At 46.8% G+C, this 16,299-nt stretch overlaps 1 long non-coding RNA gene across 1 annotated transcript; it reads right to left on the bottom strand.

The window, feature by feature from the left end:
- Positions 1–7,389: 7,389 nt before the first annotated feature.
- On the bottom strand, positions 7,390–12,653 carry LOC105538667. Its single transcript, XR_001005946.1, has 3 exons — positions 12,528–12,653; positions 12,381–12,427; positions 7,390–8,343 (listed from the first exon to the last, which is right to left on the bottom strand). It is a non-coding gene; the product is annotated as an uncharacterized LOC105538667 (long non-coding RNA).
- Positions 12,654–16,299: the final 3,646 nt, after the last annotated feature.

Below are 16,299 nucleotides of genomic sequence, written 5' to 3'. Positions count from 1 at the left end.
ATGCAATACCTTATCATTTAGGAAAAATATTCCATTTTGAAACTGGATTTCATTATGACCTGTTTTGTGTAAGTAGGCTGCAGGTTTAGTTGCTACACACATTGTTAGGGCCCTGCAAGCGTCTGTTTTTCGTTACCCTCCCCACACAACCCGGTCCTCTGAACCTCGGTGCCTGCGTCTGTGCGCATACATGCTGTGATTCATTACAATAACAGGAATCTGCTGCTGTTATGATTGAGATAAATCAGCTTTGTGGTCTGGGCAGCCATTCTGATAACCATGGCTCCACCTCAAATTTGCTGCCTGGTCTTAAGCCATCTGCAATACAGTCTGGTCGACGAAGTAGACACACAGATACTATATTTTCTTAGGAATTCGAATAAAATAGATACTGTGGGCCAGAAATCTAACTAACACCTTTCCCTACATTAACTAATTTAATCCTCACAACATCTTTAGTGGTTAACTCCTTCTCTTATCTGCCTTAGGTATACTAAGGGATTGCTTGCCCACAGCACCCCAGTTGGTGTGCAGCTCAACTTGATCCCTGGGTCCCAGCTCTGAACAGCTGTTATGACATGCTGTCACCTTGCCATCTTGGCTCCAGGGTGAGGACTGGCGTCCCCCACTGTTCATTTCTGTAGTGGGTCCTGAAGGGAAGAAGAACCAGACTTGGTCATCCACACTCTCCCCAGTCCAATCACCTGTCTGCACCTTGGGGCTGGATACATCACTGGCCATGGCATAGACTGGTCTCTTGGCAAAGCTGAGGGGAGGTTAGCCAACCTGGAGTTTTCTACCTAGTCAGCTCCCACTAACAATGGTAACTGTGACTTCTCTCTCTCTTCTTTCTTACATCCTGTTTTCTTTCTCTTTCTTTTGTTTTTTGTATTTTTGTTTTGTTTTGTTTGTTTGTTTGTTTGTTTGTTTTGAGATAGGGTCTCACTTTGCCACATAGGTTAGAGTGCAGTGGCATGATCACAGCTCACTGCAGCCTCTACCTCCTGGGCTCAAACAATCCTCCTGACTCAGCCTCCTGAGTAGCTGGGACTACAGGGGCATGCCACCACACCAGCTAATTTTTTTTTTTTTTAAGATATGGGGTCTCACTATGTTGCCCAGGCTGCTCTCAAACATCTGTACTCAAACAATCCTCCCACCTCAACCTCCCAAATGTTGGGATTACAAGCATGAGTCACCACACCTTGCCTCTTCTAGCTAGTTTTATATTTGCTTCCACAGCAGAGAATTTTAATATTTTCCTTTGTGTAGCACAACTGAAAAATTTACTGTTTATCTAAAATTCAAATTTATCTGGGCATCTTGGTTTTATTTGCTCACTCTGGTCGCCCTAACTAGGTGATCGCCAACGCAGAATGCATCGGACTCCTTAAATAGCAGGACAAGGTCACAAAGGTGGAGGGCCTGGTCCCTGGTGCTCCCCGACTTCTCCTAGTGCCCCTTCCCTGGCTGGCATCCCACATGGAGTCCGCCTGTCACTCCTGCTCACCTGACCTAAGACCGTGGCCATCCCTTTGCCGCCAGCCAGTCTCGCTCAGATGTCCCTGCTACATGAGCTCTTCCCCGCCTGCCCCGTCTTGCACACCCTATATGTTCATTTATTTTATATTTATATATTTCATCCCACCCAATTAGACATCAGGGACCTGGATTGCCCAGGGCACTGTGGCAGCCCCATCTAGCACATGGTCGGCTTCCTGTTAGCAGCTGTGAATGGATGAATCCTCCAGGAAACCTTAGCATTCCTTGACACACTAACAAGGCTTCTGACACATGGTGCCTAACGAGGGATGTTCCAGTGGTCTGACCAGGTGTGAAGTGCCTCAAGCCACGCCAAGAACTCCTTGGACAGCACGCTGACACTGCACATCACTCTCCCTCTCAACTCCAGGGCCAACTGGCAGCTTCTATGTCACTTACCACAGTTGCCTTGCAGTTCGTTGCATGTCTTTGTTATCTGCCAGGCCAGACTGAGTTCACATAGAGCAGAAACCACTTCCCCGTGCCTTTCACCTCGTTGAGTGAGCATCCAAGAAGCACAGACTCTGTGGTGGGGGTTGCATTGTACACGTGTTCAAGCACTCACACGCTCCTCGGAGCTCTGCCCAGGCCAGAATGGCCAGCATCGGGTCATGGTGGATGGAGCCTCACAGACACTGTGCAGACGCAGTGTTGACGTGGCAGTCAGTCACTCATCCCCATGGGGCTTGATGCTGTAAGTCAGCTGCGAGGGTAGGAAGCAGGAGCTTAGCTGGAGTTGCCACCAAAGTGAGGCGCGTTTTCATTGGTGAGGCCGAGTTTGACAACAGGACAGAAGAGTAACCAGAGAAGGGTAATGTAGTTCTTGTATTTCCCGGGCCTCTCAAAACTATCTGAAGAGCTACTTTTTGCCAGGTGCTCTACTAATCACTAAAATACAGATGAATAGATGTGACCCTAACCTTGGGGAGCTTGTGATTTTCTCCCACGCTCCTCTCAGCTATCACCTTGTGAAGGATGAAGATACACATCCTTTATCACTTTGGCTGCCTGGAGCCTACTAGAGAATTGGCCTCAGTAAGATCATTGTTATTGTTCCATGTTCCTCTAAGAGAAGGGACTAGAACAAAAGGGAAAGACTCAGAAAAGGAATTGGGCAAAATCATATAAGCAAGAAGCTTTCAGCAGCCTAAATTCTCCAGCAGTGGAGTGGGCCTTCCTTTGGGAGGATGCATTTCCTTTTTCTGAATGTGGCCAAGCACGGGTTGGGCCACCTCCTAACAAGAACCCTGTGGAGGAAACTCAGGCACGTCCGCCATGCCTCTTAGGCCTCTTGTGACCCAGGAGGCTCCGTGATCCCTTGGTGGTGATGTGGCTGTTTTCAGAGTCTTTTCAAGAACTCTGTATTAGCATTCTCCAGAGAAACAGAATAATAAGATAGAGAAAGAGATATCTATATATAGATACAGATAAAACGAGATTGATTATGGGAATTGGCTCATGGGATTGTGGATGCTGAGAGATCCCACGATCTGCCCTCGGCACCCTGGAGCCCAGGAAAGCCAGTGGTGTGATGCAGCCCAAACCTGAAGGCCTGAGAATCAAGAAAGCCAACAGTGTAGGTTCAAGTCTGAGTCTGCAGGTCTGAGAACCAGGAGTGCTGGCATCCGCAGGCAGGAGAAAAGAGGCAACCCAGCCCAAGGAGAGAAAGAGAGAATTTTCCCTTCTGCCTTTCAGTTCTATCTGGGTCCTCAACAGATTGCATGGTGCCCAAACACATGGGTGAGGGCGAGCCTTCTTACCCAGTCCGCTGATTCAAACGCTCACCTCTTCTGGAAACACCCTCATGGGCACACCCAGAAATAATGTCTGACCAGTTGTCTGCATCCTTAAACTGGTCTGGTCGACACATAAAATCAACCCTCCCAGTACGGATGATACTAGGTGATTCCCATAACATTTATTAATTATTCTGCAAAAGAGTCAGGAATATGGATCCTTGGTCTTTCTGATGATCAAAATCTTTATTCACTGACACTGTACCTAGCAAGAAAACATTATCTAACCATCTGTCCCCTCCTCTGGCTCAGCTTTTCACCCTGCTCTGCCCTCTGCCTGCATCTGATATCTCTGTGGAGGGACTCCATTCCCTCATAACCCATATCCACGCAATGGGAAAACCCACAGGAGCAGGATAAGGGGACAGATTGCAGTCCTGCCACAGTGCTTCTCCCTCTAGATGACAGAGGCTCATCACATGCCGATCTGTGGTCGCATTCCATTCTGGTGACACATTTGAAAGGACGTGTTCTTTTAGGCACAATAAAATTGAATCTCATCTCCACATGTGGAGCTAAGTAGGAAAATTACCTTAATTAAACGCAGCAGAATTCAGATTTATTGCCCACCACATGGAGTGCTCTTAGTCTCTGAGGACCGAACCCGATATTCCAGAAAAGCCATTTCCCACTGGCGCTGTGCACTTGTCCACCTATGGCCTTCAGATGCACGGACTGAAGAAGAAGAAATGTGTTCCACAATTTTCAATGTGGTAAAGAGATTTACAGTTTAATAAAAACCATAAGGCCAACGCAACTAGTTGAAAAGTGAATGCAAAGTCAAATTGCTGTTTGGGCCGCATGTCCTAAGCAAGTGGGTACTGTTTGGCCTCCTCCCTGACCTCACTGGAATCAGAGGGTCTTCTTTGTTCTCAATAAACTCATGCTTTGGTATCCTATAGGTTGTTTTCAGTTCCAGGTAGTAAAAACTATTGACTGTGGGAAAGAGATTAGAGAAATAAAGTAATAGATCAAGAGGATATAAAACTGAAACCCTGAGAAGTAGATTGTTTGCCCTAACAAATAGGTCTAAGGTGGAAAAGAGGAAACACACAGAGGGCCCGGAACACAGTGAATGGCCCAATTGTGTGACAAGCAATTCAGAAGGGCAGGCAGCGAGGCTTGCCAATCTAGCAGGCTCTTGTGTGGGGCCAGAATTCCCTCTGAGTCATTAATTTTAAACAGTGCTAAAATGCTGGTATTCTCATTGCACATGAAATAGAATGAATGCTCTTTGTAGACAAAGAAGTACTTCAAGGATGCCGTCGATCCTTACTGTACTTGCCTTGACCATGGTTTTTCCTCGGCTTGTTTTCTTTGTTTTAACCTGAGCAATCTTACCAGTTCCCATCATCACCATAGCCACCTCTCATGAAATGACTCAACTGCTGGCTTCTCTTCATGGGTCCAGAGCCCCATTTCCAGTGTTTAACTGGGTGCCCCCACTTGTCCACTGGACATCTCAAACGGGGCTCCCACAGCCACCTCAAATTCCACATGCCCCCAACTCAACTCGGTGTCTTTTCCGCTAAGCAAGCTCATCCTCCTCTCTTCCCTGTGCCCATCAATTCCATCCCCAACCCCAGACAGACAACTCAACCAGAGGCTGTCATGCTGTGCTCTGCATGACCACAGCTTCGTGGCTGTGATACACCCACTCTGTTGGCACTGACCATTGCCCAGCAGCCTGCCTGAGTCGCAGGTCCCCGCATGCAGTGCAAGAGGGCCAGAGCCCCTGACCCCGGCTTCTCCTCTCCCAGTGTGCATCCCCATGTGCACAGATGAGCTCCTCTTGCAGGGTTCCTGACTGGACCCATCCAGCCTGGAGCCGCTCAGGCCCCACACTCCTCTCCCAGCCTGAGGCCACCTCCAAGGAAGACCTCCAACCTGTTCAGCATTCATGCTCAGACCCCTGGCAACTCACTGATCCCTGCTGTTGTCCACTTGTTGGAGTGGTGCCTGCCCCACCAGCACTGTCTTGCCCATAGCCACATTCCCATATTTGTCTCCAGTAGCCTGCGCCTATCCTCCACACTTGTCCCTTGAGCAACACAGGTTTGAATGCATGGATCCACTTATACTCAGATTTTCCAACCAAACTCGAATGGAAAACACAGTATTCCCAGCAAGCGAAGGCTGCTTATGCAAAGGCCCGCCTTTTCCTTACACACGGGTTCTGCAGGGCTTACAGCAGGACTTGAGTATGCATGGAGTTTGATATACACGGGGATCCTGGAACCAATCCCCACACACACCAAGGGAGGACTGTATGAAGAAGAGACTTATTCAGGGAAGTGGTTCACGTAGTTGTGGAGGCTGAGAAGTCCTGCGATCTGCCATCTGTAAGCTGCGAAGCAGGGAAGCCAGTGGTGACATGCAACCTGAGTCCTAAGGCCTGAGAGGTGGGGAAGGCGGTGGCTGATGGCCTAAGTCCCGGTTTGGATAGGGAAACCTGAGAACCAGGAGCACCAGTGTTCAAGGGCAGGAGAGGATGGATGTCTCCACTCAAGCAGGAGTGGGTAGATCTGCTTTTCCTCCACCTTTTTGTTCTATTCAGGCCCTCAATGGATTGAACCATGCCTGCCTGCGCTGGTGAGGATGGGTCTTCTTTTTCAGTCCACGATTCTAATGCCAGCCTCTTCCAAAACATCTGCACAGACACACTGGATATAACGCACTGCCAGCCATCTGGGCATCCCTTAGGCACACCACACTGACATATAAAATTAACCATCATAATACCTAATTTTATGGATTGTATAATTGTGTAGATAAATATGGATCATGTAAGCACTAACAAAAAGAAGACAGAAGCAGTATTTCCAATGTAGAACTCAAAGTGACACATTCAATGAGAGAAGGGGATGCCACGTTAACAAAAGGCATGGTCTGTTTGCCCAGAATCCTGTCCCAGCTTTTCACGGGGCTGGCCACCAGTCCTCTGGCCTCAGCTTCAGTGTGCCCTCGCCAGGGTGACCTTCCTGACCATTCCACAAACAGTTCATCCCCTCCATACCTTGAAAAGGCTGCTCATTTCACCAACCTTCATAGCACCAACCAGGATTCTTTTAAATTAATACTTACTTATCTGCTTGTTTATTGCTTGTTTTGTAGCGATAATGTATGAATCATGAAGTACAGGAGGCCGCTAGATTCTCTCACCTGCCGTTGTATTTCTAGTGCTTAGCACAGTGCGCAGCATACCAAAAGCGTTTAATAAGCATTCCTAAAATGAGCACCACTGCATAACATCACAAATCGACGCACCCAAAAGTTCCAGGAATATCTCAATAAAATATATTTTAAATGCAGAAAAAATTAGCCAAACTACATGAACCGGTACCAGTACATGGCCCGTTAGGAACCAGACCGCACAGAAGGAGGTGAGTGGCAGGTGAGTGAGCGAAGTGTCATGTGTATTTACAGCCACTCCTCCTGGCTTACATTACCACCTGAGCTCCACTACCTGTCAGATCAGTGGTGGCATTAAAGTCTCCTAGAAGCACGAACCCTACTGTGATCTGTGCATGTGAGGAATCTATATTAGGTTGCACACTCCTGATGAGAACGTAATGCCTGGTGATCTGTCACTGTCTCCCATCACCCCCAGACGGGACCATCTAGTTGTAGGGAAACAAGCTCAGAGATCCCACTGATTCTACATTATTGTGAGTTTTACCATCATTTCATTATATTACCGTGTAATGATAATAGAAATAGAGTGCACAATAAATGTAATGCACTTGAATCATCCTGAAACCATCCCCTACCATCATCCATGGAAAAACTGTCTTCCACAGAACCAGTCCCTGGTGCCAAAAGGGTTGGGGACACTGAATTTCGTTCAACAAATATTTACTTAATTCCTATATGAATCAGTTTCTGTTAAGTAGTTGAAGCTGAGCTGAGGATGAAATGGACAATTCTGCCTCAACAAACTTGCATCGAGATGACTCCAGGATTTGGCTAATACAACTACCGCTAACTAAATATGATATATAAACATATGCACATGGCAGTGTGTGTGTATATATTACTCTATTCCAACAGATAATATATATTTAATTGTATATCTTTGGAACACTGTCAAAAATTGATCATGTTTGAGGCTAAAAAAGATATTAATGCTTTACCTAAAATTAAAATCCTTCATATTATTTTCTCTAACCACAGTATAATAAAACCAGACTTTAATAACAAAATAAGAGCCAACAACTCTAAGCATTTGGACATTCAAATAAATCTGGACCTACACATGGAAAACAAAATTGAAATTGAATTACAATTCGTATACCCCCTACAGAAACCTGTGGAGTTTGCTCAATGTGGTACATGGAGGAAAACTTATAGAATTAACTGATTTTTTAGAAGTCAAAATAACAAAATAATTGAATTAAGCACTTGACCCAAGGATATAGCAAAATAATAATAAAATTTAAGCCAAAATAAATAGGAAAAAATATAAACTTAAACATTAAAGAAATAAAGGGGGAAATCACAGTGGAGAAGTAAAAATAAGCAGTTGGTTATTTTTAAAATAAAGATAAAACAGACAAACCTCTGTAAGTCAGGCCAAGAAATAAAGAAGAAAATCAAACACAAACAGCATTAGCAATAAGAAAGGATATATAACCACAGACCCAGTGGAGACTAAATACTTATGAGAGAACCACACTCAACTCTGCATAATAAATGTGATCACGTTAACAAACAGGGCAATTTTTTAAGAAAGCCAACAAAAACAAAATTAAGTTAAAATGAAAGAATTGAATAAACCAAAGGAACTCCATGGGCTCAGATTTGCAGGTGGCACCAGGAGATCCCCTGAGCCCAGTTCCTGGACATGGCCCTGGGACTTCTGTCCATGAGGCCTCTGGCCATCATGTCCAGTCCTCTAATGATGGCTTTAAGACAGGTTCTGTGTGTCCCTGCTTCTGACGAAAGCTTAGGCCAGTGTATCTGGTTCTTAGGGTCTGGGTCCTATGCCTTCAGTGGGAGCTGGGCTCTGCAAAATAAAGATGGGAAAGGTCCTGCTGAGACTCATCACCCAAAAAGAGAAACATATGACCACCGCATGAACACAAAAAGTCCTTATTGGAAATTAGAGTGGATTTGAATTCACATTTCAGCAACCTCATTTCAGTGCCAAGCAAGCTGTAACATAGGCACTCCTCTAGCAGCTCAAGTTCAGCACCATGGAGGAGCTACTTTGAATTTTATATCTCACCCCTATTACACGCAGCACTTATTTACTGAGTGCCAAATATGAGCAAGGTGTAATCTCAATGGTTTATTTACACATGTCCACTTAGATGCCTCCTAAGGGGACCTCAAAGTCAGCAAGCCCGGAAAGTGACTGCTGATCACTGACCCTCCATTTAGGATAATAAGAGCACCCACTTTGCATAGGGATTATAAAGCTTAAATGGGACTGTGAGAAGAACATGACTAGGGATAACTAAATATTAGTTATCTTTATTAGTATCTTCCTCTGCCTCCAACCTGAGCCTCCCATGACCCCTCCCTCATTATAAACTCACTCAAGCCAAGTGCAGCCTTTATCCCTGAAGACCCACTTCTCATATCACCTGCTCTGTACAGAGCAGCGGTCCCAGGAAGGGCAAGCCCTGGACTCTCTGCACTCCCAACACTGCCTCAGGCCTCCCTGACCTCTCACAGCTCTGTGCTCCTCAGGCACAGATCTCTAGTCACACTGCCCTCCTTTGGTCCTTGAACATCCCAAGCCCATTTGTGCCCCAGGAACCTTTGCATTTTCCTGATAGTTTCTGCCCCAAATCTTTACCTGGCTGGATCCTGTCCATCCCACAAGTGTCATCCTATCTCTCCTGTCCTCTGAGACAACTTCCCCCATCACCCTAACTGGAATGCAGCTCCCTTCCCACCCCACCCTTTACTGCCCCTCCTCATCTTATTTTCTTCATATCACTGCCTGCAATGGGTCTATCTGTCCCCCCATTGGAATGTAAGCTCAAAGATCTAAGACCTTAGCCCCAGGATCTCAATAAATAAATAAAAAATTAATGTATGGATAGATGAATGAATGGATGGGTGGATAAATAGACAGGTGGATAGATGAATGGGTTGGTGAATGGATAGATGGGTGGATGGATGGATGGATGGATTCATGAACTAATAGGAACTTCTGTTTTAAAACTTAAAATCTGAATGACTGTCTACTTAATGTCTGTGTCCTAATAGAACACGAGTGCTGAAAGACAGAGAAGGTGTCCTACTGATTCCTGTCTACCTAGTGCCTAAAAGTATGCCATCCAGCTTTCTGCTGACTTAATTTAATGCATTCTATGTTGCCCTAAACTCTTACTGCAATGATTCTCAAATGTACCTGTTCAGTACAGCCTCTGCTTTTCCTACTCTCTCCACTTTCCTTGTAGTATATTAAAGATGGCCTCCTTTGTCATGTCTCCCGTTGAGAAGTGGGCTCTGATGTCCTTCCCCTTGAATCTGGGCTGGTCCTGGGGATTTGCATGGCCAATAGAATGTGGTGGAAGGGAACTACTGGACTTCTGAGGCCAGGTCATAAGAAGCCTTGCAGCTTCTGCATGGGTCTCTTGGCAGTCTCATTATTGGAATCCAGTTGCCATGCTGTGAGGTATCCATGCCACATGAAGAGTCTATGTCTAAGTCTATGCATGAGTTCCAGCATCAACCTGCAGCCAGGCAAGCAAGTCATCCAGGGTGCCTAGGCCAGCTGAGCCTTCAGATGAATACAGCACCAGCCAACATATGACTGTAACCACCCAGTCAACCATAGAACAATGGGAGATAATAAATTCTTATTAAACCGCTAAGTTTCTGCATAGTTTTCTAGGCAGCAATAGCTGAAGAAATACTCTCTAATAAATATCAAAATAAAGATGTAATGAAAAATAGGTCAGTATACACAGTAGAACAGAAAGAACACTGGGAACTAGGTGTTCTAGTCTTAACTCTGCTACAAGCTAGTTGTTTAGGCTCATGTAACCTCTCTGGGTCTTTTGGGGGAGAGTATTTTAATTTAAGAGATGAGACCTGTCATATGTAACCCTAAGTCTTTCATCCTGTGTACGCATTTTTACAATTTGTTTTTACCAAACTTTATTGTATAACTAAATAAAGTAAATAACGTATACAATTTAATTCAGATTGAATTCAGGTGTTCTTGTAATATGTGTAAGGAAGTAAAAAATAAGTGCTACCAACATCACAATTTTGCCTTGGGTTGGTCCAGTTTAAGAAGCAAAGAAAAAAGTAGGACACCAGAGTACAGATCCGGAGGGCATCTTCAAGAATAAAGACTCCAGCCTGCTGTAGAGATCCAATCAAGAAAATGAGTTGCCAGTAATTAAAATGTGCCTGTTAGAAATAGGACGGTGACCCAGGGTCAATGACAGGAAGGGTTTGGGGGTTGCATTGTTTTGCTTTGTTTTGTTTTTCTTCTGCGTTTAAATGAAGGGTTTGATGATGTTGGCAAGTTGCTTGCTACACAAGGAGAGGGTCGGAACTCAATGAGGGCTTCCAGCTCAGATATCATTATTCCAGGATTTGGAGCTCTTCCCTTTGTTTCTAAAGCAGAAATGTGATCACATGGTTCCCCTGCTGAAAAATTTATTATGCTCCTATTGTCTGCAACAAAAGGAACAATTCAAATTTCTGTATCTGGCCCTGCCTGCTTCCTCACCACCACCCACCCAGACCCCACACCCCCCACACCCCGACACACTGAGCACCAGTCCTTACTGAGGCACCTGGTCCTTCTCCCTTGGGGTGCTCATCTCCCAGATGGAGAACCAGGTAAAGATATGCTTCTGTCTTACCCCTGGCCCACTTCCTGTTGAACTTCCCTGACTGCAGCTACACCAACTTTGGATTTGGAAATGATTTGAGAGCAGCTTGCTTTAAAAGCACTCTACTTTGGGCTGGCAGTTGGACTTTGCCTTCACCATTTGCCATGCAGGTGAGCCTTGGACTTAGCTGGTTCTTGGTGTGCTTGCCTCAGACTCGGTGACGCCCCACGCCTCCGCTGACAATCGGAAATTCTTCACTTCCTGCCAGGTGCTTCCCAGCGCTCCCTGCTGCCAAGAAAACGGCGGCAGGCAGGCGTCTCTTCAGGATGCCCTTCCAGTTGCCCGAGGGCCCTTCTCCTCCTCTGCCCTTAACATCAGGGACGCGTCCACTCTCTCCCAAGCCTCTGCAAATGCTCCCTGCTCTAGGAATGAGGTGGAGCACACAGCACTTAGCACAAAGACCAGTCTTCCACAAGGAGTAGCTGTTTTTACATCATTTCCTCATCCACTTTTATAATTACATAAATAATTCTTAAATAAGTAATATATGCATATGACAAAATCAAAAGCACAAGAAGTCTAATCAAAGGTCAAGAGGCACATCATTCAGTTTCTGACTCCACATTTGTTTTATCTGGCATACTAGTGTGTGGCATGCATAGCACTCATTCCTGGGGTTTTTTTAAAATACTCAGAGAAATTTTATTTTCTCTTTAGTTTGCCCAATAAATTCAGCACATCTTTCTTGGCATTGCAAATCATGTATTCCTGATGTGGACTGTCCCAGTTCTTAAGTATTATGGGAGCTTATTACGTTTTTTTTAAGTTGAAAATATTCTGATTTTTAAATGTCAAAAAAACACAAATGTATAAAAGGTTTATGATGAAAGGCCCAGTCCTATCTTTAGCACCGGGTTGCCCAACTACCCAAGACCCTCCACTGGGAGGCAAATATAATTTTTAAAATAGCTTTTAATATTTTGCTATTAATAAACTAAACTAGCCACCTGTAGTTGACCATGTCCTCCTTTTGCCACTGCGATGTCAAAATGCCCACTTCTATTTTGGGCACTAAGATAATGCAGTTGTGATTTTCCGCATGAGTCTCCTCGGCTTGACTGCAGGCACCTTGACCACAGGGAACACTAAGGCATCAACAGATGTCTCTAGGACTATGTTGACAGAGCCGTTCTCCCACAGAACTTAATAATCAATGAGACAGATAAACTGCATATACCTGTGGAACTTTGGGGAGCCAAGGGTCAGAATCCACATCTCTTCTTCCTGTTTCCAGAGCAGCAACCAAGGCTCATACCAGCCTCTCACCCGCTTCAGACACACCCCTTGCCCTTGCCTGTGGGGCAGGTTTCCCAGACTCTGGGGCCACTGCCTATCTGGGCAGAAAGTGCCTGGAGAAGAGGTCCAGGGGGTGGAATGCTTTGGCCAGAAGAGCAGGCTGGCTCCAGGCTTGTCTGCTGGGAACGGGATGATTCCTTCGGACTCACAGCATCTGGCCTCTCTGGCAGCAGATTCTCCCTTTTCTAAGTCTGCCCCACCCCCTCATGATTCTCTGAATTTCTCACGTCGCACCTGCCTCTGACCACAGGCCACTTAATGACCTCAGAGACTAAGTAACCACCATGCCAACTACCACGTGACCTGCAGGCCCCTCCCTTGGTTATAATGTAGGTTTTACACCACAATCCTTTCTAGTTATTTGGCTTCTTCACCTGTTACTTCTCCCTATCACCAAAATAATAATAATAGCTAACAGTTAAGATAAGGGAAACTGAATCAGGCAAGGTGTAAGTGGCCTGCCCCAGGTCACAGGCCAGGAGACAGAGCCCCAGCTCCAGGGCCTGAGCGCTGAGTTCTGTGCAGCCAGGAGAAGCTGCTGCACACGCCAGCAGGTGGGGAGGGGATGGCAGACCTGGCTTTAGAAGTGGAGGTGCAATTTAATCTATTGGATACAGCCAGGAACACACAGACCCTGCCCAAATCACAGCCACCATCCCGTGAGGCTACTCTGAGAGAGGAACACACCCAAAGGACAAGTCAGACGGGGAGAGTAACAGTACTTCAGATGGGGAAAGTAACACTATTTCGGATGAGGAAAGTAACAGTACTTCAGATGGGGAAAATAACAGTACTTCAGATGGGGAAATCAACAGTACTTCAGATGAAGAAAGTAACAGTACTTCAGATGAAAAAGGCAATAGTACTTCTGATGGGGAAAGTAACAGTACTTCAGATGATAGGGAAAGTAACAGTACTTCAGACAGGGAAAGCAACAGAACTTCAGATGATGGGGAAAGTAACAGTACTTCAGACAGGGAAAGTAACAGTACTTCAAATGGGGAAAGTAACTACTTCAAATGGGGAAGGTAATAGTACTTCAGACGGGGCAAGTAACAGTAATTCAGACAGGGAAAGTAACAGTACTTCAGGGCAGCTGCACTTTTTGTTAACCATCCCCTGTGCAGGACCTGCATCAGTGCTGGGTAAAAAGGTCCAAACCAGCTCCAAGGGGCCTCCCCAGCTTACTCCCATCCCTTCCTCCCTGCCACCCTTGCCCAGCCCCAGGAATGCTAGACTCCAGCCAGACAGAGCAGAGAAAGTGACTAGGTGAGACACTTCACAAGGATGCTGACCACCTGCTCAGAGCGTGGACTATCTCCTCCTCCACCGGGAAGCATGGGGAAGACAGGACACCAATGGGAATCAGCCAAAAGAGGCTTCTAGAAAGTTTCCAATAACTGGCATTGAGTTTGTCCTTTCCTGTTCTCTCAAAATGTTAGGGAAGACAAACATAAAATACATGGGTACAATATGAAGTGTAGAGGGCCTGGAAGTGAAACTCTGCTTCTGCAGTCTGAATGTGCCTGTGTCTTCCACCCCACAGTGCCAGCCTCCCTCCAGAGCATGCCCAGCCTGCTGAGGGCGACTGACCCACCTCTCTTATTCCCAGCCTCCTCTAAGGTGCCCTCCGGGTACGTGGGGAAAGAGTCACATGGTCTTATGAGGGTGGTAAGCAAGGTAAAGAGTTCCAGAACCCATGCCCAGATGCTGATCAACTATTCCAGAGTCTGAAACAGTCTCCTGTGTGGCACTGCAGGGGTAGTCCACCCTCCCTGTGTTCAGTCCAGCCAGCGTCCCCTGCTGCTGAGTCAGCCGGCCTCAGAGCACAGAGCACCCTCAACACAGCTTCACCCTGCTCTGCACCTGGCCCACACGGTGAACCCACTGGCTCTCAACCCAGCTCCTCCCAACACAGGAGCCCATGGTTGGGCAAGGAACATTTCCCTGGGTGGGCTGACCCTGAGGAAGCAAACTAAACCCTGGGCCCAGTGCCTGGTCAGCAGTTAATTCAAAGTAACTCAGTGATGAGTCGGGGGTGACCCAGGCACTGGTGAAGTGTAGGGTAGGCTCTATTCCATCCTGGAGCACCTACATGCACAGAGCAGGGGGCAGGCTCTGCCCGCTGTGGCCTGCCAAGGGCTCAGGGCCATTTACACTGATGTGCCCCAGTTGGAGCCTGTGCTTCCAAAATTAAAATTAAAAAAAAAAAAAAGAATATCTCCTGGGGGCTGTTGATCCTCCGTGAGGTCCAGCTTGTCAATTCTCCTTTGAAGGTGAACAGCAGAAACAACACAAACTTAAAACAAAGACTATAAACCACTAAACACACAGAGCTCTACTATTTCAAGGGGGTGGTGGAGAGAACACCAAGGAGGGGTAAGAATATGTTAAAATCAGCTCCCACCTGCCAGCATTCCAGCCATCTCACTAGGAGAGGTGGTGAGATGAAGTCATCAGCGGTGGGAATGCTGAGCCCACCCTGGGGCTACGGCAGGACAAAACACCCGGGGACTCTCCAGGGCAGCCCATGGCCTCCACCTCACTGGGATTTAGCTGATATATTCAGAGGTGGTCTTGGGCTTGGGCTTTGAGGAGACAAGAAGGGGGAACAGTAGTCTGGGTGTGTACAGCCACATTTTCTGCTGCAGTCAGGATGACCGTAGCTCAAATGCGCCCTTGTTCCTGCTCCAGGAAGATGATGGGGCCCAAAGGAAAAATCAGAGATGTCTGGGTTAGCAGAGGCGAGTTTTAATCTTGACTCAGCCACTGCTGAGAACCTTGGAAAGGGGCCAGGCAGACTAGGAGAGAAGCCCCTGGGCATTCAGGCTCTCAGCAAGGAGGCCAAGAGATTGAGTAGAACCAATGGAGTGGTTCCACCAATCGAGTGGAATCCAAGTCAAGGAGATGTGGATGTTTCCAGTCGGATTTGGAAGACGGAGGAATAGATGCTGACCATGGGGAAGCGTGAGGATTGGAGTTGGGCATTGACTCTCCCAGTTCCTCTCCACACCAACTCCCACCCCCGAGAGCTGAGACTCAGAGAGGGCTAACTGCTAGACTGCACTCCTATAGTTTTTCCCTCAACAACCACCCAGAAGGTGCCAGCCCCTGTACTAGCCATGAAGAAGAAAAGGGTGAAGACCAAATGTGACCTCTCTGCCACTGTGACTCTAGGCATATCCACCCTGGCCCACATCCTGGGCTTCCTGCACGGTGTCCTTGATTTGGGTGGCTCCCTCTGCACCTGCCCATTCTCTCTAATTTTTTTTTCTCTCTCAACTGGAAGCATCTGTGTACTCTGAACATTTTGTCTTCTAAAACTAAATGCCCTGGTAGAAACTAATCTGAGGGGCAACATTCTTTCCCTGGTCACGCCCGGCACTGGTTGCTCTGCCCTCTGCCCTCTGCCCTCAGCACCCTTTCTCAGCACATTCCTGTGTTTCCATAGCTGGCAATCCCACCCCAGACCTCTCTGTTCTCACCTGGCAGACAGGTGGCGGCGCTCAGGGTAGCTGAGGGGTGAAGACTGTGCACACCAGGAGTGACTCCTGGATCTTCAGAGGCTACCTTCAGGGGCTGGCAGCCGTTGTGAACACCAAGAAGAGGAGTCAAGTCCTGGTCCAAGGACACACCCCACTCCTTGCCCCGACATGGCCCACTCAGAGGCTCACTGCTTTCACGTGTCTTATTTTACTTCCCCTCAAGTAGCCCTGTTAACTATGGTTGAGTGCGATTATGTACATGGCATAATTATAACGTATATCTGCCTCCCTCCACCCCAGCACCTTTTGCCTGGG

The sequence above is a fragment of the Mandrillus leucophaeus genome, unplaced genomic scaffold (genome assembly GCF_000951045.1).
Source record: "Mandrillus leucophaeus isolate KB7577 unplaced genomic scaffold, Mleu.le_1.0 Scaffold197, whole genome shotgun sequence".
NCBI classification, from domain to species: Eukaryota; Metazoa; Chordata; class Mammalia; order Primates; family Cercopithecidae; genus Mandrillus; species Mandrillus leucophaeus.
The sequence above is the reverse complement of the archived record's forward strand: the minus strand, read 5'-3'. Positions and strand labels throughout refer to the sequence as shown.